The sequence below is a fragment of the Anabrus simplex genome, chromosome 1, assembly GCF_040414725.1.
Source record: "Anabrus simplex isolate iqAnaSimp1 chromosome 1, ASM4041472v1, whole genome shotgun sequence".
In the NCBI taxonomy this organism is placed as follows: Eukaryota; Metazoa; Arthropoda; class Insecta; order Orthoptera; family Tettigoniidae; genus Anabrus; species Anabrus simplex.
Genome location: NC_090265.1, coordinates 1,054,007,151 through 1,054,031,735, shown reverse-complemented (window position 1 = coordinate 1,054,031,735; position 24,585 = coordinate 1,054,007,151).

Here is a 24,585-nt window from a genome sequence, read left to right as displayed (position 1 = left end):
GGGAGGTATCGCTTCGCACTACTTTATCAGTTCCCCTGTGGGGAAATATTTACACTGCACTACAGGACAAAAATAACCCTTTCAAAAAATACTTAAAAACCACACACCCAGATGTCACAGCTAACTCAGCTGGGATACGAATACGAGATCTCGTATCCGTGCGATACTTCCAAGCGTAACATTTATACCGACTAAAAGGAACAATACAATGACAACACACACAACAAATGCATGCATCTTCAATGACTTGTAGAAGATGTACAATAATAAATGTGGAGATTCTTGCAGCTTACGAACATAACAGAGACCGCCTTATTTCATGTCTCCTTGACTTGGGCTATTGACCTCCTTCCTGTGTGAGGGGAGAGACTCACAAACCAATAGCTCTACTCATTCCCGCACCTCTCCAGACATGGCTCTATGTCACGGCGGCAGCCATTACTACTGTCATTCAGACCCTCATAAATCACAGACCCGACCGTCTGATCGCTCACTCTGGCCCGTTACAAAATTATAATTACGTTCTTTCATTGCATACGCGCAAGCTAAAGGGCTTATCTGCCTGCCCGTTTCCATATTATGTATTACGAAGTATTAATTGTCGTCCATTAGCTGAGAAGTGGCAGCCCCACCAATGGTCTTACTTCCTTCAGGCTAGCAGGACATTTGATTGCTTTCAAGTCTTGCAAAAAGTAAAATGCAAGACCGTAACGGGTCACATGGCCCAATACTTGGAAGGAAGATGATGATGATGATGATGATAATTGTTCCCATTTCATGCGTATATTTGCGCACAATAAAGCTCTTCTGTTGAGCTATCTGCAGGCCATCCAATATCATACATTGCACATTTATCTCTTGCGTAACCACGCAAACTAAAGCTAACCAGCCAAGCCACCTACGGGCTAATCAAACATCACTTTATCTGGTCTGGGCACCATATCTCTGAACTCTGTGGTCCGAAGTTCAAGACACGCTCATGTCTAAGAGAATATTTGAGGGAATTATTGTGATGACCCTTCTGACAACAACGTTGAAAACGTCAGATTGCGAAAACTACATCTGTAATTCATGCTCATGCAAATTTCTCTCTAAATAGCTCACCTAACTCACAAGGTCTGCCTGTTGACGTTATTGGTCCGTACAGGCCTCTTTCCTTCGAATGATCTTACGCATGTACAAACATCTGCGAAGCTATCCTATCCCTAAACATGCTTAAAACCTTAATAGCTCATGACCTTAGCGGTCTTCTATCTCGGGCCATAGGCAGCTAGCACTCCATGGTACTGCTGTTGTCACAGGTCCACAGTCCTCGGTTCATCTCCAGTAGCTTTCCCATGGTCTTGTGTCTTCTTGACCGTTGATCCTTGGCTGCTGGTTCTTTCACGACCGTGTTGATCCTGGGCTTCTGCTTGATCCTCGATCTTCTCCCAGCGGCACCTGATGTCTTCTTACACCCACTCGTACGTCTGGGATGCGCGGTTGGGTGAGTGAGAATGTCTATTTGAACCATAATGAACTGAATGCTGTCCGCCTTTATAATACAGTCTAGAAGTAACTGACCAGTATTCTAAACGTGCAGACAAAGAAAGGTCTCCAATATCTAACACTATTCAAATGATGCTTTGTTACACAAGATTATGCTTCGGCGCGATCGACACACGTTACGCAGATTTACGATCAGAGTTCTATCATTTTATCTTCTCCATATCCCCTCTGTGGGCGGTGATACGTCTCAAGTTTTTTCTCGTCAGCCCTTGAATCTCCCGCGTTTTTTGTCCGTAGATTGGCATAAGAAAATCCCCTAGCATCAAGTGGTTGGCTTCCCTTGTCTCTATCCTTGTCACACACTGAAGCACACCCGAAGCTGACACGGTGATTCTCCCAAGCGCGCTATCGCTCCAGTTCGTGCCCATTTTCTGTGTTCTCATAATTCTCAGTGCATTAAATATTGCTTCAATTGGTCCATGAACAGAATGGTTCAATGCCAAATAGGCGAAGTCTTCAAGAAGCAACATACACTCTCCCCTGTGGGTGGGGATGCAGGCGAATAATACATCCACGGTATCCCCTGCCTGTCATAAGAGGCGACCAAGGGATGATTGTATTAGAACTATGAAACTACTTGTGATTAGTACCATCACGCGGAGAACTCCATGGGTCGCTTTTATTTGCGAGTAGTACTTCTTATGTTAGGTACTCAGTAGGTTTGTGATTAGTAGCAACAGAAGGTGAGTCTGTGGGTTTTCCAGTACCCGTGATTAGTACCATTGTGAGCAAGATCGCGGGTCTGGGGGTTGCCTGTGGTTAGTACCATATCAGCGACACCGTGGGTCTGCGTTGCCTGTGATTAGTACTCACTGTATGAGGAACACCATGGGAACGACCTGTGCGAAGTACAATACTTTTGAGTGGTACCATAATGTGTAGAACACCGTGAGACTACGCCACTTTTGATTAGTAACGCAACATGACAAATACCATGGTTCTACTTTACTAGCGATAAGTACCATTATGAGGGGCCGTTGACCTGGAGTTTGGACCCCTTTAGACAACAAGCATCCTCGATTCAGGATTGTGCTTTAGAAGCAGTCCCTTGGTCAGTAATACTGTTGTTTATGATAGTTTCTGGGTCGGATCCACTGATTGTTTTAAATTCATGTCTTTCCATTCATTCTTCATCATCGCGTTTTATTATTCTGGTCAGTGGATGATTTTGAACTTTTAAATTGTCATTACATTTCGTACAATTAGGGGCCGATAACGTAGCTGTTAGGCCTCTTTAAACAACAAGCATCATCATCAAAATATACTCATTAGCTACTCAACCAGAAGCGTCCTTAATCAGATTCTACCTCTCGGTCAATACATCAGATAGATTCAAACAGACTGGTGTATATAAACAACTGTGGATGTTTTTATATTGGACAAACCGGAAGAGGATTTGGCATCAGATTTCATGAATACCTGGTGGCACTTCTGCTTCATAAGCATGAAAGATCAGCAGTTGCACATCTACATGGCATAGGACAGGGAAGTATCAGATACATAGAAGTCTCACCATTTTACATATACATTCAAAAGGGATAAAACTGAACATTTTCGAAATTGTGAAAGTATAGACATCAATTAATAGATCCACAACATATGCACTGATAAAATTGGAAATGAATATTTTAAACAGTATTAACCTTTAAGAGTAAATGTATATTTCTGTGACAACACACCCCCCTAGTTGACTCAACATAGTTGTAATAAATTAATTATGTACATAGCTCCTACTCTTAAATGCATTAGTATATTCTTTGAATACAATTGCTTATCAAGTAGAGCAACAATCACCATTTCACCACCTGACGATGGAGCAAAGTCTCTGAAATGCACAGTTATGTGAAGAATTTAATAAAACTTTTTGACTGGTAAGAGTTTATATTATTCCATATTTTTGTGATTTTCCTTGTTCATCTAATTCTGTTTAGACTGGGATGATTTCTGCATGGCCGTTTCTGAAGTAGCCATGAAACAGTAGTTCTTTTGTTTTTATAGTTGTATATACATGCAGGTCCTAATTGCAGTGATATCAAAGCCGTAACTGCTTCAATTGCATTCCTATTTTATGATCAGGATTACAGATGCAGTTTTACTGCCCTCCTTAATGTAACTACGGTGCATTTTGAAAATGTCCGTGAATTTTGCCATCGTCTCGGCAGCTCTTGCCACTGGTAATAACTTAATACTACACTGCTGTACAAAACTTAAGGACGAGTTAGCTAAAGCAACATATCAACTACTCGGTGGAAAAGAATGAAAGTGCGGTAACATGTTGCCAGAGGTTTCCCACACGTTCATAGAAACGTGGCGTGAGGTCAGCACGACTGTAACGCCAAGGGGGTCTGGCCCTGCAAAACGAGGCAGTTGCAGGAACGGGACAAGACCGTCTTGAGTCCATTAGCGAGCTGTTGCGGTGCACTGTGGTGGTGGTGTTCATTCCAGCATGGCCCGGAGACAACATTTTAATGACTTCACACGGGGAAGAATCATCGGGAAACTGGAAGAAGGACGAAGTGTGACGAGTGTAGCCCAGGAGTTTGGTATTGCTCACAGCATTGTTTCACGTGCATGGAGAGCATTCAGAACCACAGGCACTGCTGCCCGAAGGAGAGGAGGGGTCGACTGCGGTCAAAACAGCAGCAGATGACCGCTACATAGTGCAACAGACAAGAAGAGACACGCATCAACCAGCGGCTGCAATTTCAACCACATTTAACAGGACTGGAAGGCACCCAATCTCACGCTCCACAGTGGCACGGCGACTGCAAGAGGGTGATCTGTTTGCCCGTTGACCATTACGTTGTATTCTGTTGACACCTGCACATCGGCGGCATCGTTTGCGATAGTGCCAAGAGCATCAGATCTGGACAGACGAGTGGGATCGCGTGCTCTTTTCAGATGAAAACAGATTGAGTAGTGATTCTACACGTACCCTCATCTGGCAAGAGGTGGGAACACGTAATGTACCCAGGAACATTGTCGAACATGATTATTTTGGTGGCCCAAGTGTTATGATGAGGGGAGCCATAATGTTGCATGGGCGTACCGACCTCCAAATCTTTGAACGGAGAACACTCACCAGTCAACGTGTTTGTGACTACGCCTTCCTCATGTGCTGCTTTTCAGGAGTGCATTCGGCCCTGACTTCATTTTTATGGATGGCAGTGCACGATCGCATCGCACAGCGCAGGTGGAGGAGCTCTTGGAACGAAAGGATATTCGGAGAATGGACTAGCCTGCCCCTTCCCCAGACTTAGATCCCATTGAGGACGTGTGGGACATGTTGGGCAGACGTATTGCAGCACGTCCACATGCACCAACGACCACCAGCAGTTGTCGAACCGCGCTGGTGGAGGAATGGGACGCCCTACCACAAGAAAATCAATCGTGTGTCCAGCATATGAACGCGTTGCAGAGTATGCATCGCTGTCCGGGATCACACACCCTTTTCTCTTGTGTGATGTCCAGGGGACCATCATGAGTCGCAGTGACTTGCGTGTAATTTATTGTCTCTATATAAAAGTCATCTCTGTTCGTCTCATCGCATATTCCTTTCATTTGCCTACCATACCATACTGTTGCAGTTTTTCCTATGTATGGTTCAAGTTTCTTCGAGCTATGTTAGTTGGCAGTGACACAATATGCGAAAGTTACTTTTGCACAGCAGTGTATAAGTCAAATGACTGAAGGCGAGAAACGTACACTCAGAAATTAGCATCGACTAACAACAATGAAAGCAGTACAACCTGCATTTTCCGCCAGTCTTTACATTTGTTAAATAATCCGTAGTCCATACTAAAATTGTATATGCCAGCTAGAATACAATTAAGGGGTGCATTTCTTATAAAGATAAGTTATTCACAACACGTTGTATTTTCATTTGTTAGTGGGAGCCTTATTGGCTGTGGTTGACAACGCGCCTACCATACATCAGTTATCCACAAGTTAAAAAAAAAATCCTTCACAAGGTTGCATCTCGCTAACTATTGTCAGTTTAGCTTTAATTCTCACTTTGAGCATACATGCTTTCTATGACGAAATGTCTTCCAAAACAAGTTAAAAGAAAATGCAAAGTGTTGGACACTGAAAAGTTAGAATAATTGAAAGATTGGAAAATGATGAGATGGTGGTTGTGGACTAGTGATGGGCGATCTCTGCGATGTTCCAGTAGCCTAGCTACGAGAGTAAGTTTAATAGTATATCATCAACAGTTATTGCATAAAAATGGTTCTCATATGGAAACGTGCGAACCGATCGTCAAAAGTCAGGAAAGCATGTTCAAGTACGTACCCTTTAATACCATTATCGAAAATGAAAACAATATTAGTATCTTAAACTGTTCACGATTTATTTGAGGTGGACATCTTAGCTGAATAACCCTGCATAATTCGCGAATTTCTGGCAGAAATATCAACAATACACTTGGAATACTTGGAAGGGAAGTGCTCTAACAGCAGCAACAAATGTGGGAAAGCTGAAAGTACAGAACAGCAAAACATGGATAACTAATGAAATAATTCAGAAGGTAGACACAAGAAGAACATTTAAGAATTCTGCGACTGAAGAAGGAGAACAACAATACAGGAAACTGAGAAATGAAATAAATCGAGAGGCGAAGGCAGCCTGAGAATAATTTCTGCAGTTGCAATGCATGAAAGTAGAAGAACTAGTTAAGAAGCATAAATTTGAGACAGCGTTTAAGGTAGTCAAAAGGTTCTTTGGTGATAAAAGGACTAGGTGCAATGGACTGAAGACAGATGATGGAGAACGGGTGTATGAAGATTCTGAAATTGCCTCAAAATGAAAAGAATACATTGAAAATTTTATTGAAGGAAAACATCTTCTACATGTGCCATGTCCTCGCAGAACGTTGGCGATCAGTAGCATGGTCTGTTGTTTGTTCGTAGCTGTTCTGAACAGAGTAAGCTTTGTCACTCCAAACCACTGACTCAATTTTCCGAGTCACGATGTCCTACTTCTCCTCGGACCACGTTTTTCCTTGGAGTATTACTTGCAGAAGGTGGTATTTATTGTTCGGCATCATATGACCAAAGTATTCTAGCTTCCTTCTTTTGATGGTAGTGAGAATTTCTGGTTCTTTGTTTATACGGTGCAAACGTCTATATTGATCATTTTAGCTGTCCAAGGTATCTTCAGCATCCTCCGGTAAGTCCACATTTCAAGTGCTTGCAGCTTCTTGCACATGGTATCAGTTATCTTCATTGGTGTTATCACATAAATGGGATTGTAAATAAAGGATACAGCTCTCTGCACATGGTTATGAGGGTGTTTAGTGGTTGTAAGGATGTAAAGGAGAGGGCATATAAGTCTCTGGTAATATCCCAACTAGAGTATGGTTCCAGTGTTACCAGGATTACTTGTTTTAAGAACTGGAAAAATCCAAAGAAAAGCAGCTCGATTTCTTCTGGGTGATTTCCGAAAAAAAATAGCGTTACAAAAATGTTGCAAAGTTTGGGCTGGGAGAAAGAAGACGACCTGCTCGACTAAGTGGGATGTTCCGAGCTGTTAGCGGAGAAATGGCGTGGAATGACATTAGTAGACGAATAAGTTTGAGTGGCGTCTTTAAAAGTAGGAAAACCGGGCGAGTTGGCCGTGCGCGTAGAGGCGCGCGGCTGTGAGCTTGCATCCGGGAGATAGTAGGTTCGAATCCCACTATCGGCAGCCCTGCAAATGGTTTTCCGTGGTTTCCCCATTTTCACACCAGGCAAATGCTGGGGCTGTACCTTAATTAAGGCCACGGCCGCTTCCTTCCAACTCCTAGGCCTTTCCTATCCCATCGTCGCCATAAGACCTATCTGTGTCGGTGCGACGTAAAGCCCCTAGCAAAAAAAGTAGGAAAGAGCACAATATGAAGTTAATGTAGGAATTCAAGAGGACAAATTGGAGCAAATATTCATTTATAGGAAGGGGAGTTAGGGATTGGAATAACTTACCAAGGCAAATGTTCAATAAATTTCCAATGTCACTGAAATCATTTAAGAAAAGGCTAGGAAAAGAACAGATAGGGAATCTGCCATCTGGGCGACTGCCCTAAATGTAGATCAGTATTGATTGATTCATTAGTGTCCATGCCTCAACGCCGTACAACAGAATGCTGGAAACGTAGCACGTAGTGTCCGTAGTGTAATGGAAAGGTCACGGCGTGTCAAAAGTTTTCTAAGTCTCTGAAAGGAAGTTCTGGCCTGCTCAGTTCTGCATCGGATCTCATGAGCAAGGTCCCAGTCATCATTGATGTGACATCCCAGGTATTTAAATGTTGCCACTATTGCGATCTGGTCATTTGCTGCTGTGAGATTACCTCGAATGCCATCTTCTTTCCTACTTTTAACCATCCACTTGGTCTTCTTTACATTAAGCCTCAAGCCCATGGCGCTGCTGGCTTCAGCGACAACATTAAATAGTTCCTGTAGATCGTTGAGATTGGTTGCAAGTAGCACAGTGTCATCGGCGTACTTGATGTTATTTATGATGAAACCATTAACCACAACGCCTTGAGTCTTTCCGTACAGAGCATCTCGAAAAATATTTTCCGAATAGATGTTGAAAAGCATAGGTGAAAGGATACAACCTTGGCGAACTCCTTTCATTATTGAGAATCTTCCGAGACACGACCATCAACTCTTATGCCAGCACTCTGGTTCCAGTAGAGATTACCAATAATACGGATGTCCAGCCCATCAAGCCCTAATTCTCGAAGAATATTCATAAGTTCATCATGGCGGACTGTATCGAAACCTTTTTTGTAATCGATGAAACAAGCAAAAACATTGACATTTCGACACCGTTGGACTAGTATTTGCAGACTGAATAATGCCTCTCTAGTACCAAAACCATGTCTGAAGCCAAACTGAGGGGTTCCGATATTCTCCTCACATTCATGATAAATTCTCGCATGCAAGACCTTTAGGAATACTTTCAGAAAGCGGCCGATCAAACTAATTGTTCTATATTCATTGCAGAATTTTGCATTGGCTTTTTAGGCAATATTACGAAAGCTGATTTGAGCCAGTCTCGAGGAATGGTTCCACTGCTTTGAATACTGTTGAATAGGTCAACTAGTAATAAAAGGTATTTTTTCTTTCTCAAGCAGTTTCAGTATCTCAGCATACATCTCATCAGGGCCTGGAGCCTTCCCATTCTTCGCTGTTGTTATGGCATACTCTACTAATGCACGTATGATATCCACACCTTCGTCTGCCAAAGCACCATGATCCTCATTATTCGATCCAAGAAGATATTTTGTACATGTTCCATCCATTCTTTCAGTTTTTCTTCTGTGCTCGCTAAGATGTCACCATTCTTATTAAGGAGGACTTCACTACACTTCTTGTTGTATGCACCGGTTACTTGTTTCACTTTCTTGTACATGTTGAAAAAAAAAATTCAGTTCAGTAATGTTTCGTTACATTCTTCATAGAGTTGTTCTTTTGCATTCCTAACTTTTTGTCGTATTAACTTCTGCAAACTTTTGTACTTTACAGGATCTTTGTTGTTGTATGCACCGGTTACTTGTTTCACTTTCTTGCACATGTTGAAAAAAATCAATTTTTTTAATTCAGTAATTCTATTTCGTTGCATTCCTCAGAGAGTGGTTCTTTTCCATTCCTTACTTTTGTCGTATTAACTTTTGCAAACTTTTGTACTTTAGAGGATCTTTGTTCTTAAAAGACCTTCTCTGGTCCATCAGCTTAAGAATTTCTTCTGTCATCCACGGCTTGCTTTTTCTTCTTCCAGCATCCCTTAATTTTACTTGACTTACGTCGTTAATTGCACATTTGATGTGATTCCAAGTGTTTTCAACATCATTTACATTCACGATGTTTTGAACTTCCGCAAGTTTTACACGTAGGGCTGACTGAACTTCATCCTTCAGTGCTTGATCTTGAAGCTTCTGAATCTCAATCCGTCTAAAACTTTCCTTTAAATGGCATTTCTTCAGTCTGAGACTCGTAGAAGCAATCAGTAGGCTATGGTCTGAGTTGATATCAGCACCAGGGTGTGTTTTCACTCATTTGATAGAATTTCGGAACCGCTTGTTAATTGTGATGTAATCAATCTGGTTCCTAATACTGCTGTCAACATTTGAGGTCCACGTATAGAGGTGACGTGGAGGTGGTTGGAAATATGTATTTGCTATAATAAGGCCCTCTTCCTGGCACATCTGGACCAGACGATCACCTCGAGAATTGCTTGCTCCTAATCCGTAGTCACCGACTACATCAGCCCGTTGGCCATGGCCGACTTTATCATTGAAATCTCCCATCACAATGTTTATCTCAGATGGTTTGGTGTATGACAGGGCTGCTTCACATACACCTTGTGAAATACTAGAAAATGAAGAGTTAGTAGATAAAGAAGATGAGGGAGATGAAATACTCCTGGATTAATTTAATCAAGCATTGGAAAGGCTGAAAAACGGCAAGGCCTCTGAGGTTGATGATATACCAGCAGAGCTGATAAAAGTCACTGGAGACAGTGTGAGGAAAGCCATGTTTGATCTGATTTGTGCAATGTCTAACACGGGACATATCCCATCGGACTTTCGGAAGTGTGTCATGGTGACCATTCCAAAGAAATCATCTGCTAATAGATGTGACCAATGTCATACACTGAACCTTGTAACCCATGCCTCTAAAATACTCACCAGCATTATCTTGAAACGCATTGATGGGAAAGGTGGAGTTTGCATTGACAGAAGATCAATTTGGATTTAGGAAGGGTAGAGGGACTCATAAAGCAATCCTAGCTTTAAGAATGATTATAGAGAAACGACAACGGAAATATCTTGATACACTCAGTGCCTTCGTAGACCTGGAGAAGGCATTTGATAAGGTTGAGTGGGATAAACTCTTCATGGTGTTGAAAGAACTGGGTGTCAAGTACAAGGAAAATTTGGAATTTGTATGAAGACGAGATAGCTGTTATACGATGTGGAGATTCCACAACAGAGACCGACATTAAGCAAGGAGTTCGGCAAAGTTGTTCGCTCTCACCAATTCTTTTTGATGCATACATCCAAAAAGCAATATACGAAATAAATGATAATTTGCCAATGACTGGAGGTCTCAAGATTCAAGGAGAAAGAATTACCATGCTTCTCTTTGCAGATGATATCGCAGTCCTGGCAGAAAATGAAGATCCAAGGTCAGCCCCCCTTTGGGGTGGGGGCGAGGGGGGAGTGCTATATACAAATAATAGAAAATAATGTCGAATACATAGTTTTCGGGGTCGCCAAAGTGAATAGCGACACTCCGGATTTTCAGTATCAGGAGACAAACCACGTGGGGGTAAGACACGCCAGGAACCCTTAGGGGCGGGGGGCGAGGGGGGTCATAAATAAAAATAAATGAAAATAGTGTCGAATCCATACTTTTCGGGGTCGCTGAGATGAATAGTGACACTCCACTTTTTTTAAGTCCAAGTTCAGCCCCCTTTGAGGTGGGGGCGAGGGGGTAGTGATATATACAAATAATCGAAAATAATGTCGAATACATAGTTTTCGGGTTCGCCAAAGTGAATAGCGACAATCCGGATTTTCAGTATCAGGAGACAAACCACGTGGGGGTAGGACACGCCAGGAACCCTTAGGGGCGGGGGGCGAGGGGGTCATAAATAAAAATAAACGAAAATAGTGTCGAATCCACACTTTTCGGGGTCGCTGAGATGAATAGTGACACTCCGATTTTTTTTAGAAGTCCAAGTTCAGCCCCCTTTTAGGGTGGGGGCGAGGGGGTGTGATATATACAAATAATCGAAAATAGTGTCAAATACATAGTTTTCGGGGTCGCCAAAGTGAATAGCGGCACTCCAGGTTTTTGGTATCAGGAGACAAACCACGTGGGGGTAAGACACCCCAGGAACGCTTAGGGGTGAGGGGCGAGGGGGGTCATATATAAAAATAAACGAAAATAGTGTCGAATCCATACTTTTCGGGGTCGCTGTGATGAATAGTTACACTCCGAATTTTTTTAAAGTCAAAGTTCAGCCCCCTTTGGGATGGGGGCGAGGGGGGAGTGATATATACACATAATCGAAAATAGTGTCGAGTCAATACTTTTCGTGGTCGCTTAGGTGAATAGTGACATCCCGGGAATTTTAAAATTCCAAGTTCAACCCCCTTTAGGGTGGGGGACAAGGGGGGAGTGATGTATAAAAATAATCGAAAAGAATGTCGAGTACTCTTCGGGGTCGCTGAGATGAATACTGACACTCCGGATTTTTACTATCAGGAGACAAACCACTTGGGTTAGGGCACCCCAGGAACCCATAGGGGCGGGGGGCGAAGGGGTGAGATATAAAAATCATCGAAAGTAGTGTCGAATGCATACTTTTGGGGTCGGTTAGATGAATAGTGACACCCCGGGATTTTTTTAAGTCCAAGTTCATCCCCCTTTGGGGCGGGGAACAAGGGGGGTGAGATATAAAAATAATAGTATTTAGTGTCAAATATACAGTTTTCGGGGTCGCCGAGGTGAATAGTAACACTCCGGAATTTTAATATCGCGAGACAAACCACGTGGGAATAAGACACCCCAGGAACCATTAGGGGTGGGGGGCGGGGGGCTTGAGATATGAAAATCATCAAAGTAGTGTCGAATACATACTTCTTGGGGTTGCTGAGATGAATAGTGACACTCCAATTTTTTTAAGTCCAAGTTCAGACCCTTTGGCGTGGTGGCGAGGGGGAAGTGATATATACATGTAATCGAAAATTTTCTCGAATACGTAGTTTTCGGGGTAGCCAAAGTGAATAGCGAAACTCCGGATTTTTAGTATCAGGAGACAAACCACGTGGGGATAAGACACCGCAGGAACCTTTAGGGGCGGGGGGCAAGGGGGGGTCATATATAAAAATAAACGAAAATAGTGTCGAATCCATACTTTTCGGGGTCGCTTAGTTGAACAGTGACATCCCGGGAAATTCTTAATTTCAAGTTCAGCCCCCTTTAGGGTGGGGGGCAAAGGGGAGTGATATATAAAAATAATCGTAATTAGTGTCGAATCCACAGTTTTTAGGGTCGCTGAGGTGAACAGTGGCACTCTGGACATTTAAAGTCCAAATTAAGGCCCCTTTTGTGGTGAGTGGTTAGGAAGGGAGTTAGATATAAAATAATCGAAAATAATGTCACATCCATGGTTTTAGGTGTCGCTTAAATGAGGAGTGACACTCCGGTTGTCGTTTAAGTCCAAGTTGATCCCTAATTGCCAGGCGGGTGAGAAGGAGTCAAGAACAGAAAATTAGGGATGTTTTTTGTACATTCCAGTATAACTGTCAGCAGAACTTAATACAAATATTACCTACTACCTGAAAAAAATACTAAGGGGGAAAGACACCCCTTGAAGCCTTAGATAAGGGTACGAAATGTAATTAAGACTGAAAATGACCGATATTAGTGTTGAATCCATACGTTTCGGGACTACGGGAACAATTTCAAACAAACTTGGACACTTATGACTTATTATCAGGAGACAAAGTGCGTGGAGGTATGACAACCCTAGCACACCTACGACGGGATGAGATGTAGAAATAATCGAAAATAGTGTCGAATCCATTCTTTTCGGGGTCGCTGAGATGAATAGTAACACTCCAACTTTTTTAGAAGTCAAATTTCTGCCTCCTTTCGCATAGCGGTGAGAAAAAGTGAAAAATAAAATATCGAAAATGACCGAGAGAATGGACGCATGTGTGCATACTGGAAAAATATACCTTAGGGGTAAGAGACTCCTAGCCTCTAAAGTAGGGGCGAAATGTAAATATTAACCGAAAATGACCGAAATTTGTGTCTGATCCATAGTTTTCGGGGTCGCTGAGATGAACTGTAACACTCTGGATGCCGTTTAAGATAAAGCTCAGTCCTACTCGGCAGGCGGATGAGAACTGGCAAAAAATTGAAAACGTCCAAAGGGACAGAGTTTAAGGATGTGTGTATGTTTTAGCATATCTCTCAATCAAACTTGGTATACACATGATTTACTATATAGAAAATATTACTGTGGGGGTCAGATACACTTAGCCCCCGCTGGTGTTGGAGAATGAGAGGGGCTGACTTGCGAAAATAAGGAAAATAACCAATATTAATGTCGAAATCCATTGTTTATGTGTAGCTGATACGAACTGTGACGCTGTGGATAGCGTTTAAATCCACGTTCAGCCTCCATCGAGGCAGGAGCTGAGAAGGGCTTAAAAGTAAATAGTATAAAATGACCGAGATTAGTGTCTACTCGAAAATTAAATAATCTAAAACTTGAAATCAGATACATCTAAATAACTATAAAACTACATGATAAGTCGTAAAATCAACATCTCAAAAAGAATTCTATAAGCATTCACTTCACACTCAACTAACTGGTAATACAAATATTAAAGGTAAACATTCAAAAACTATCCGGGCAACGCCGGGTACTACAGCTAGTAAAATATAAAGGTCAATAAAATGAAAACCATTGTCCTCTGTAGCCGGCAGTATGAACCTCCTCGTACTTTAAATAGAGAACAGTTCACAAATGTACAGGAGTTCACTCATCTTGGTAGCAAAAACAGCAAATGGAAGAAGTAGAAGAGAAATAGTCTGCCGCATTAACCAAGCCAAAATAGTGTTCAACAAAGAAGGAAAGCTCTTTACAATGCAAAAACATTAGTATGAGCCTCAGGAAACGTCTTGTGAAGGTGTATGTGTGGAGCGTACTGCTGTATGCCGGTGAAACCTGGACTCTTAGCTTGGCTGATAAGAAACGTATAGTAGCCTTTGAAGTATGGTGCTACAGAAAAATAGTGAAAATTCCATGGGTGGACAAAATCACTAATGAAGAAACGCTGGAAAGGATTGGAAAGAAGCCACGTTTATGGAATATGCTTACTCACCGAAGAGACAATTGGATTGGACATATCTTGAGGCATGAAAGTCTTCTGCACACAATACTGGAAGGCAGTGTGGAAGGAAATAATTGTGGAGGTAGACCACGGCTAGGATATATAAAACAAATCATTCACGACAACGGTTGTGATAATTACTTAGACTTGAAGAGACTAGCCGCAGACCGGAGTCCATGGAAAGCCGCTACAAACCAATCTTCGGATTGAACACCACAGAAGAATAATTTGTGAATAACGGTAGATAGGAAGTACAACCATATTCGTGGTTATAATTATTGTGACCGTTCATCACATCATCAACAATATATTGTGGCATTCCGCCGCTCAAATATGCCGTTTTCCGCGCTTTCATACGTTAATTAGCGCCCAAGTCAGCGCACGCCCACCCTCCACGGGGTGCGAGTGGCGAGCTGTCAGCCCCACGCACCAAACTCTCTTTGCGCGTAAGTACTGTACCGAGACATATTTTCGCCTCCGGCCAGAAGCGCTCTCACTCAGGCGCGACAGAGAAAGAAACACTCCCACAGCAAGTAGGTCACGGAGGTCGTGCCCAGCGTTGGCAAATATCACTTTTCCGCTCCTTTTCCCGCGGAAACACCGCTGCCAGAAACCTGTCTTCAATTGTTTTCAGGAGAGAAATTAACATAACTCGCATACTACAAGGCAGATTTTCATGACTCAAGGTTCATTAAAAGCGGCGAATTTTATAGAAAATTTTGACACCAAGAAGTCCTTTACGTGATTCTAATGGAATAATCTACGCTGTTTGTGGACATCCCACAGGTGTTCACCATCTGGAGAAAGCTGTTAGGGTGACCGAAGCCACGGAACCGCCAAATTGCAAGCCCCTCCCTCACTGGGATATCAAAGGACGCTTTCGAGATTAAAGCAAAACACGTGAAGTGATCAAAATGATAAGTGATCAGTAGAAACTCGCGCAATTGAGCTTTAATTTGATGCATTGATCGATCCTGGAAACCACGTGCCACCGGACCGATTTCTGCAGGTAGGAGGAGTCTTACCCTCTCTTTCGAGTCTGACACGTTTCATGATAAAAGGGGGTGCGAACTGAGGCAAGCTTCTTGTTCTATTCTGCCAGTGGCATAGTGAAGTGGTACCTAATGTGAGTGACTCTTCGGTATTCTTTGCTTCAGTGCTACAAAGTGTGACCAGTCAATAATCATTTGAATAGTGTTTATGTAGCTGAAATTCTATCAGTGATATGATTATGTAACAGTGGAGTGAAGATTTAGTGATACTAACAGAGTGCGGTATTTAACCCTAACCATGACGGTCATATGATATGCAGAGCGCTTATGTGTATGAATATATGAGTAAAGAAAACGTAAATCAAACGCTAGTAGGCTGTGAAATCGTGTAAGTAAATTCACGAGTGTATTAACTGCCGAAGAAATAACATGGGAGATCCAGTAACCATATAATGATGAATGATCAGGTGTAGGAGAAAGTGCGGCTCAGTGGTGACGCGTAAACTCAGGGCGATATCGGTAAAGAAAAAAATCCCAGACGTAGTAGCTAATCTGTACTCCCATATAAACTAGTGCTGAATTAGGCAAGGTCAAACCACGTTCGTAAGGGTAGCTTTGGGACTTCTAATAACAGTGAAAGTGCGAACGTGATAATTAGGGCCTAAACTGCCGACAGTGGGATAGACAGCCAATAGGGAAAGCAACGGGCTACAAACATTACCGGTGCTTGGTTAGAGGACTCGAGCCTATGAGTCTCTCTGATCATAGAAAATTATAATGTGTTGCCAATTATCACAATTATAATTAAGTCAGATTCCCTCATTGTGGTGTGCCAGTGACATCAGTCTCCGAGAAAGAAGAGAATCAACGGGAGGCCCGCACTTAATCAAGACGCCGTGGAACCTCAAGGACTTCCTACTGTGTACGGCGAATCAAGACATCATGCCATCCACCCAGCGGCAGCCGAACACCGGACTCCAGGTTGCTGATACTGTCGTAATGGACGACTAAACGACTAGATGTGCCTTCTTGGGTGAGCTGTGGGGTGATCCAGGCAGATGAGTATTGTGAAAATATTTGAAAGTCTATTTCCTGTAAAAATGTAAATATTTAATGCATGCAGATTCTTTAGAAATGTAGGGTAGGATTTCGTTGTTCTCAAAGGGATGGCAGTAGTTATTGATAGGGCTAGTGTTTATGTTTCTTCACGGTCGGGGACCGTATTTCTTTATTTAATATGGGAATTCATGCATGGTAATTTAAGACCCTAGATTTGATTTACCGTGGAGCACTATGGGACTTAAAAGGGATTATTTAATATTCTTGAAAATCATTCCATGTACCATCGATAAAAAGATACGAGTAATATGAGTCATCTGGAAATTTCAAGGTTTTCTGTAGTAGATGCTTCACGTAATGTGTTAGGTCATCCCCTGTATAAATTAAGTATGGCGAAGAAGAAACCTCGATATGACAAGTGAAGTGTGATAATGTGTGAATTTATTTAGAACGCGAGTGTTAGCATACTTTGTCCCGAATGCTAGGGCCCTTCTTTCTTCCATAATATGCGTGTATTGGTTATGTCGAGAAGTGAGATCGAGCTACTCCAGCTGATAAGGAATAGATCGAATGCGGTGTTGATGAAATATAAGCAAAGTATGCGCAAGGTTGTTTATCCCGTGCTAATGGTATAAAGTAGGCTAGATGCAAGCCGATGTGTTTAACTGATGCGTGTGGCATCCAATGAATAATGATATTTTGAAGCGAAATGCCGAGGTGGCTAGATAACGGGACCGAGTTCCCTTGTGTTGAAAGTGAAAGTGCAGGGTGAGGACAGTGTAAACAGCTGGCCGGTGAGATTTAAAGTCCGGCCAGGTAAGGAGGGATGTGAAATACTATCACCGCTGTGAGAGGAACTTAGTGTTAGAGGGCTCGTTCTCTTTCTCTCCGGCATCGATATTACATGCAACCAGTCAGAAATAAACACCGTTGGTTAGACCTACAATTCCAATAAATGAGAGAATTCCCCCATTTCTTTATGTTAATTAAAACGACTAGGGATTTTCAGGGTGGAAGTCACACTTCACAATTGTCATGGGACATGAGTTCATGTCTCATCAGCACCAGAGGCAGTTATGCTGCTGCCATCAGCTACGGGCGGATGCTCCGGTCCGCGATTTATATTGTGAATGTCGAGTGTATTTATTGTCTTCTTTCCACAGGTGTGATATGTATTTGAATACTGTATTGTTTTTCTGTTTCGCTAAATATGATTCGTTTAGGAACCATCGTTGTATAAGTATCGAATTCGTGTGTATATTTAAGTGACATCCCATTGGAACATACGATGTGTATTATTTGTTTATTTCATGAGATAGCGAGATAGGTGTTTTTCTTTCTAATAAGTGAGACGACTTTCAGGTATTTTAGACAAGCTCATATATCAAATACGCCTCACCTGGTTCATTCGATAGCTAATGTTAATTCTCGCCAATAGGACGACGACTTGGTATTTGAATATATAGTGTAATAATGTAAATAAGGCGAGTAATACAAGATACGCCATCATCCAATTATTTCTGTGTATAACGGTACTAGTGCATAATATGTTTGAATATCTTCAGAGTGAATTGCAATTCTAGGGAAAGGACTAGAGAGGACAGTTACACACTCAAGAAAATTTACGGTGTCTAATTTATATGTTTAATATGGTGGCATATCCATGTATAAATTATCTACGTGTTTTCTCAGGCATTAATTTTTTTTTTTAAAAAAGAAACGTAATTCATTCTTCTCATTTCATAGGTAAATAGTATTCCTCTCATTATTATGATTCCCCTACTGTAAATTATTAGATTACTGCCCAGTAAGGACAGACTGCGACCCGTATGTCTCTACCGGCTCAGCTAGTGCCTTGTAACGCTAGTAGGGGAGAAGGGGTCTTCGGCGCCGCGCCCGGTCGAAGGCCTCATCCAAGGTGTTCCATTTTTAACGTCATGTTGCGGGAATATTATGGTCTATTGATGTACTGATACCACGAAAGGTTACATCAAGTGTGGCGCCCGACACGTGGTGCAGTGTTATTTATGGGCAGATTTACACCTAGGTTGCGATATCGAGTTTGACACCTCGCACGTGTTGTATTTTATTTTTTTTCCTTGGCAAATCCTGTAATGCCCTTATGGCGATAGAAAATATGACATTGCCAAATATTAGGCACAAGTTCGAACACCGCTACTATTGAAGGAGAACCTAGTAAAGTAGTATTGCCAAACTGGCACGGTCAGAACTGAACGAATGGAACACTGAATTTATTCCGTATATTCGATTTTTGTTAGAACAGAGGAATACATGCTATTTAAATGAGTGATAAGGTAAATTAAATTTAAATAATAACTGTAGGGAGAAGAATGAAATATCGCGCGTCCAGGTTAAGTGGAAATATGCGCGGGAATCACTCAGATTATAGCAGACCCAATAATATTATGGAGTTGTGAAACTTCATGGAAACAGTGAAATGATTTTCCCAACAGTGAGGATAAAATGATTAGACGGAATTCTTCAAATTCCACTGGTCATGGGTCTAGGCTAAAGGTACTGCATGTGCAGCAGGCCTTGGTAGTTTAGGGGATATATCCCACGTAAAGTGATTATATATCGCGTATGAGAGGGGATGCCTCATCCCACGACTCTTGTTTTCTAAATGAACAGTGCGATGTTGTCAGTTTAAGACGGGGAATTGTCTGCAAACGCATCTTGCCTGTCTTGAAGCTGAGAGCATTCAATGTTTATCGATCGTACCATGTTTCAGGTACAGGTAAATTCTCGAGCCCCTGTAGTCGCGAATCTTATTATTATTATTATTTCATGAAGGGCTAACATAGATTGTATTTATTATATATCGGGATGATATCCATGAATTACGTATAGTATACTGAGAAAGCACGGTAATTATTATGAGGTGTTACGCAGCTGTTATGAAGCTAGTTTCGGCATAAATTATCCTGTATTTTTCAAAAGACACACCTTCTTTCGTTAGGGAATAAGTCGAATGAACCAAGGTTTCACGAAGCAGCTCAATCTCAAGGGGGCACTAATTCTCAAGAATACAGTTTAACATGGATTTAGAGGCAGTGAAGGCAATGTTCGCCCAATTGTTGGCCGAACAGAACGAGAAATTGGAGCAGGCAAATACACGGCTTAATGAACGTTTTGATAAACTGGAAGAGATAAACGCGGAAAACCAGGAACGTTTCAGTAAGATGAACGCGGAAAACCAGGAACAATTCAGCAAAATAAATGCAATTTTAGATCAGCACACTAGTAATATGGGACAGATTAATGCACGATTAGAGGGGTATGAAGCATCAGGCAGAGCCCAGGCCGCGGAACTTAAGGACCTTTTTACCTCTAGTATTAGCGATGTTACACATCGTATAGACTCTCTTACATTAAAATTGGATCAGACAAACGTCCGTTTAGACGAAAGAATAAGCGAAGCTAATAATAAATTAATCGCTCAGCAGACTAAGGTGGAAGAGTTAGAGGTCAAATTAAATACTGAAGCGGAGGAAATGATTCATCTACGAACTAAGTTCGAAGACTTATCTCTGAGGTCCCAAGAGATCGAAGAAAATTTGACACAGGTGGCGGAACAAACGGAAACTAAATGCAAGGAATACATCGACCAACAAATGGGTCAGGCAAGGGTCGAACTTAACACTTCCGCCGAGGGAAAACAACGGGAAACTCAAGGCAAAATAAAAGATCTGAGAGAGAAGGTAGAGAATTTTGAGCTGAAAGCTCAAAAGGCAGCCATTAAAATTGATGTGCACGAAAAGTTAATTATGGAGCTACAGGACGAAGTCGAAAACTTAAAGGCACAAGAGGCTCGAAGAGACGACGGTCTCAAGTCAGTCTTGAAAAAGCCGGAAAATGGTAGCCGGGAAATGTTAGGAAACCATGTAGAGTCGGACATGATGGGAGAGTCACCCCATATTAACGAGACGCATCCAACTCGCCTTCCGCTAGGTCAGATCCCCATGCCACAGGACCTTGGTTCGATCCCATTATATAACTTCTTGCGATTAAATCACGATGAACCGAAGAAGTTTGGGTCAAACGTGCACATGACCCCCAAGGGCTTTCTAAGTGAGATGGACCAGTACTTTACAGATCACCACATCCCAGTGGACAAGCGCTTGCGTGTGGTCGAGCGATATCTCGCGGACCAACCGCTCATATGGTTCAAGGCTTTTAAATATTGCTTTGATAGTTATGATGAGTTCAGGCGCCGGTTCCTTGAAAAATATTGGGGGATCGATGCGCAGCAGGGATTGCGCTTAGAATTATATTCAAGGCGGTATTCCGCGACAGGCCAGACGCGTTTCTGTGAGTATTTCGTAAATCAGTTATTACGAATGAAGGAGCTCGATAGTCCGCCATCCGAGTTAGAACTCATCTCGGCCATAGGAAAACAACTGCCGCCTGAAGTTCAGAAGATATTGATCTCCGCAAACGTCCGAACGGCCATAGAAGCGGAACACATCCTACGGCAACTCGATCAAACAACTAACGGGGGACACGTTAGACAGAGGCACCATGAAACGGTCCATACTATAAATGCGAAGCCAGAAGGAGGATCCCCGAAGCGAAGAACCCAGGGCACAAGCACAGAAGAATCTAGAGAGACGTACTCATCACCGAGGACGGAGGACCGGAACCTCTCCAGATGGAACAGGCCGCGAGAACGATATCATGAGGCTTGGGATTCTAGAAATTACGAGTACAGGAGACGACCAGAGAGAAAAAATGGCCCTCGGTATGGTTATACTGAGCGTTTCCGAAGGCCCTATAATAGGTGGAAAGGTGATGGCGGACGGTCGTGGGTAAGACCCCGAGGAAATGAAAGCCAGATTCCAGACCGACAAGCTGAGTCCAGGAGATACGTAGAACAACTGCGCAACCAACCAATTGGAAATGACAAGTGGCAGGGGCCCATCCGAGAGATGGCCTCTTCAGAAGAAATGAGAGGGGCGGAAAGTCTCGAACTCCAGGCCCATCGAGAGCAAAACCGCGAAAATAATCTCAACCCTCACGCAGCCGTATATTCTGCAGGGGGTGGAGCGATAAAAAAAAACCAGAATTAAGAAACGAGGAGATAGTTTTTTCCCGGAGTAGCGATCATCGAAACGAACTAGAATGGACCATAATCACAATAGATACTTGGGTAGTCCAGCCGGAAGACTTGTTAGAAGATCCTAAACCGAGCTGTAAAAGGGTGATACGAGAATTACCAGTAATTTATATCCGAGTTCACGGGATACGCGTACGCTGCTTAGTTGACACTGGAGCCAGCGTAAGTGTAGTTTCGAAGGTTTTCTTGAGGGAACTCCAGTCAAAATTTAATGTTCCAACTCTCCCTGTATCGAGGGTAAAGGTGCGGGGAATTATTCCCGACCGCACCACAATATGCGACACACAAGTATTTCTAGACCTAGAGATAGGTAATGCCATACTCGCGCATCCATTCCTGGTTATGGATAAAATGGAGTACAATATCATCCTAGGAGCCGATTTTCTGCGAGAGTACAGAGCAGTTATCGATATGGACCAGAACCATGTAAAATTCTTCGTAAATATGAATCAGGAAAATATACGGTTGAACGATATGCCAGAAGTCATGGAAGAAGAGAGAATCTGGACCGCTCAGTCATTTCGGAACGAAGAAGATGACCAGGATAAGTTCCCGAATTGGGACCAGGAGAAAATGGAAGAAATAAGAGAAAGGTTCGAAGCGATGATTGCTAGTTTGGAGAAAGATGAGGAAGAAGGAGAGCCTACGTTCGAGGACGTAGTACAAGTTAAACTAAATGAGGCTAAAATTAATGATGAGGAAAAATTGAAATTAAAGCAAATTATAGAAGCACACCAGAATGTTTTCGGGTCTCACCCAGGGAAAATATTAAACTTCAAATACAATATGGTGGTTACCAGCTGGGAACCGTTTAAGAAAAACCCATATCCAATACCGGAGAAATATCACGCGAAGGTGCGCACGATCATTAAGGAAATGGAAGACCATGGCATTATCTCAAAGGCTCCCACGCCTTTCCTAAACCCTCTGGTTATTGTGGCAAAACCAAATGGCTCCCTGAGGGTGTGCCTCGATGCGAGGTCCATAAATGAGAGACTAGTCCCCCAGTACGATAGAGCCCCGAATATCAAATATCTCTTAAAGAGGTTTCAGCACATGCAATTCTTCTCTAGCGTTGACCTACGTGCATCATACCATCATGTGGAACTGTCTAGCGAATCTAAGGTCTTAACGGGATTTTTATTTGACCAACAGACGTATGTTTACAACCGTCTTCCGTTCGGGGTCAAGAATGCCGGATCGGCTTTGATTAGAGCGCTTGACCGAAACCTGAGCGACAAGGTGAAAGAGATCACTGTCCAATATGTGGATGACATATTGATAGCGACGGAAACAATGGAAGAGCATTTTGAACACCTGCGACTTGTGTTAGAGGACTTGGGCCGGAATAATTTCAAAATTAATCTTGAAAAGTCGCATTTCTGCCAACGTAGCATTCTGTTTTTGGGCCATATTATTGACGCAGATGGCATTTCACCTAACCCAGTCAAAATTAAAGCCATTCAAAATTTTCCGAAGCCCACCAGAGTGAAGCATGTCAGGCAATTCCTTGGTTTGTGTGGCTTCTTTTCGGACCATTGTCCGTCTTACACTACCACGGTTGCTCCATTACAAGAACTTCTGAAGAAAAACAACCGGTGGAAGTGGGACGCCGCCTGCGAAGATGCGTTTAATAGGACTAAAGAATTAATGAGTAATAGCGTCAAGTTGGGTTATCCAGATTATACTCAACGTTTTATAATTCAGACAGACGCTTCAATGATTGGTGTTGGCGCAGTACTGTACCAAGAGAGAAAGGATGCCGAACCTCGCATAAATTACCTAGCCTTCATGAGTCGTAAGTTGCGCGAACATGAACGGAACTATACTGTCACGGAGCTGGAAATGCTTGCCATTGTCACCGCCCTAAATCACTGGCGTAAATATATTTATGGATTCCCCATATTGCTAAGAACAGATCACCGAGCTCTCACATTCATATTAAAATCCACCATGTCATCTGAGAGAGTAAATCGTTGGACATTGTTTGTACAGCAGTTCGACCTAGAGGTGGAACATTGCGCCGGAAAGGAGAATATTATCGCCGACGCGCTCAGTAGGAATCCGGATCCCGAAAGTGAAGTTCTACACTACGTACAGCTGACTGAAGAAGACCGAGAGATTCTCGATAGGTTGAGGCAGATTCCCGAAGAACAAGAGAACTGGCCAGAGTCACGCCGTATAATTCAATATCTAAGAAAGCAACTACAACCTGGAACACCTGATTATGTAGATGTTGAGAGGCGCGCTCAAAATTATAACCATATTAATGGAATCCTGTACAAATACGTGGACGAGGCGCACACTCGACTTCGAGTTGTTATTCCACCTGCTTTACAAGTTGATCTCATTTGGCTGACACACCATTCCATAGGGCACGCAGGAGTAGATAAGGTCATGGCTACTCTTAAAGAAACTTTCACCTGGCCGCGCATGAGAAGGATGACACGCACGGTACTAATGACCTGCGATACTTGCCAACGCATAAAGCCGAACGCATATCTATTAAAGCAACCGCCGAAGCCACTGATCCCAGAAAAACCACGCGAGTTATACTCTATGGATTTTTACGGTCCCCTCCCTAAGGCGACCAGGGGGCTACAGTTCATCTTGGTATGCATGGACGTATTCACGAAATACGTCATGTTGTGCCCAGTACAGAAGGCTAACACACGTACCGTTATTAACCAGATCAAAAATAAGATTATACCTAAAATGGGTAAACCAGATAAACTACTCACTGACCACGGGTCACAATTCACCTCTGCCGCTTTTCGAAGAGATATGGAGCAAATGGAAATACAGCATGTGATGAGTTCGATACGGCATCCGGAATCGAACCCTTCCGAGAGAATCATGCGCGAAATTGGCAAATTTTGTAGGATCTATTGCCCGAGGCAGCACTGGCGATGGGTTGATGTAATCCCAATCATTATGGAGTGCATCAATTCAAC